We start from the raw sequence: 2,152 nt of genomic DNA on the forward strand, positions 1-2,152 counted from the left end.
ATTACTTCTCTCTCTGTCCCTTAACATACACTGGGCCTTTCTTATAAAATAAGCTACAAAAATACTGAGTGGGCATTCAGCATGAGTTTCATTCATTCATTCATTCATCTTTCAGCAAACATGTATTGAACTTCATTTGGAGAGACTCTCTGAATAATTTAGCTCACTTAATTCTCTAACAGTTATTTGAACTAGAGCTTAGCATAGTGATTAAGATGTAGTGTTCTGAAGTCAGACAGACTAGATTGCAATCCTAGCTCCACCACTTACTAACTGTGAGGATTATTTCACCTCTCTAAGTGTCAGTGCCTTCCTCTGTAAAATGAGTATATGAATAATCACTGCACCAGCACAGTGCCTGGCACTCTTTAGATGATTGATGTTGTCATACTCATTTGGAGAAGAAATCGGGTGCATCTGAGGGGTTAAATAATTTGCCCCATCTCACACAGATGAGTCTGACTTCAAGCCTTTGCTTTGTCTATTGCATCATTCTAGAAGAATCTCATTATAACTCAGCCTCACTGGTAGAGTGGGTTGAATCCAAGGATAGAAAGAAACAATATTACATAATATTGTGTAATAAATATCTCCGGTCAAGGATAATTCCCTTAAAAAAACACAACTATTGCACACTTCTTCTTGAGTTAAGTGTATGGTAACTTCAATTGTCTCCTTATGTGTAACATGTTAGAGTTTTAACAGTCTCCTTCTACTTTTCCTTAATACTTCTTCTCCCCTCTCTCCCTACCACACTATGGTCATACACATCTATATTGACAACAAGAGAGTTCTAGTGTTCTCTACTTGGGCTAGGCTTGTGAGAGCCATTGAACCAAAACTGATGATATCTAAGGCACAGCATAATAGTTAGAAAATGTGTTAGATATTCCCATTTGCCCCTCCAGACCCACTCTCCACCCTTTATCCACTCTCCTCCATGCCCAGGATTCTGTTCTATATGGACTGTACAGAGGGCTTTGTGCCCCTTTGGCTTCCTTTTGGATCTGGCTAATGGAAGACAGCAACAGAAGATTAGAGGGTGGGAGGACAGTGAAGTCAGGGTTTCTTTTACTCCAGCTCCCTCCTTGTGGTCTCCCCTTGGTTAATGCTGTGAGGTGACCCTCCTATAAAGCCACTCTCTGCCTCACCTCTTCCTTTAAGGGATCTCGCTATTGGTAGGTCTAGGTACTGCATTCTGTGTCTGTTGGTTTCCCTAAACTCTGCCTCACTTTTGCAGAGTCCCTGGATTAGAGTTTCTCCAAATAACCTAGTTTGAATGTACCCATTGGTTTCACATGCTGGTTGGCATAGCAAGTTTGAATATTATTTAGATATTGTCAGCTCCAAAGAGTGGAGTAAGGTTGCTGGATTTGCAAGTAACTTTTAGACATGGAGAAAGATCCTCAGATCCCTGATGTTCCATGGCTTCAAAGGCAGTTTAATAAAGCCATGTCCACCACCAAACATGTTAACTGAGCCCTAACTCTGAACGTGAACAAGGTTCTTAAGTTTGAGGTGGGAGGAGAGAAGGCTTAAACTGCCTTTAGGACTAAAAGACTCATCATAGGGAAAGATTCATCATAGTAAAAACACCATTTTGTTGAGAATGTGTAGAAATTATCCCGTCCATTTTTTTTTTCATTAAATACCTGATACCTAATAATAGACCTACCCATAGTGAGGTCCCTTAAAGGAAGAGGTGAGGCAGAGAGTGGCTTTATAGGAGGGTCACCTGACAGCATTAACCAAGGGGAGACCACAAGGAGGGAGCTGGAGTAACAGATACCCTGACTTCACTGTCCTCCCACCATCTAATCCTCTGTTGCTGTTTCCCTCTTTGAGAATATGGACTAAGTCTTTTTTTCTTTTTCTTTTCTTCCCTCTCTCTTTTCCTCTCTCTCTTTTTTAAGGTGTGATAGCACAGTGGTCAGGGGTAAAGAAGCATGTGCTAATCTCTCTGATTTGATTTTAGCTCTGCAAATTATTATTCTCATAATCTGAGACAAGTTATTCAGCCTCATTAAAAATAGTTGTTATCTCATGTTTGCTTTAAGAATAAAAGCACTAATCCATATTGTAGGGGATGTAATGTTGGATTGCAGAGAACTTCCTCTAGGATTAGAACACTCATCTATAAATCTCTTTCTAG

General features: G+C 40.1%; 1 long non-coding RNA gene across 33 annotated transcripts in view; it reads left to right on the forward strand.

The window, feature by feature from the left end:
- Positions 1-2,152, forward strand: part of LOC123804027 (uncharacterized) — a 146,427-nt gene that overhangs the window by 72,876 nt on the left and 71,399 nt on the right. The window lies entirely within an intron of this gene.

Source organism: Ursus americanus, chromosome 8 (assembly GCF_024610735.1).
Source record: "Ursus americanus isolate L20-20 chromosome 8, mUrsAme1.1.p, whole genome shotgun sequence".
Taxonomy (NCBI): domain Eukaryota; kingdom Metazoa; phylum Chordata; class Mammalia; order Carnivora; family Ursidae; genus Ursus; species Ursus americanus.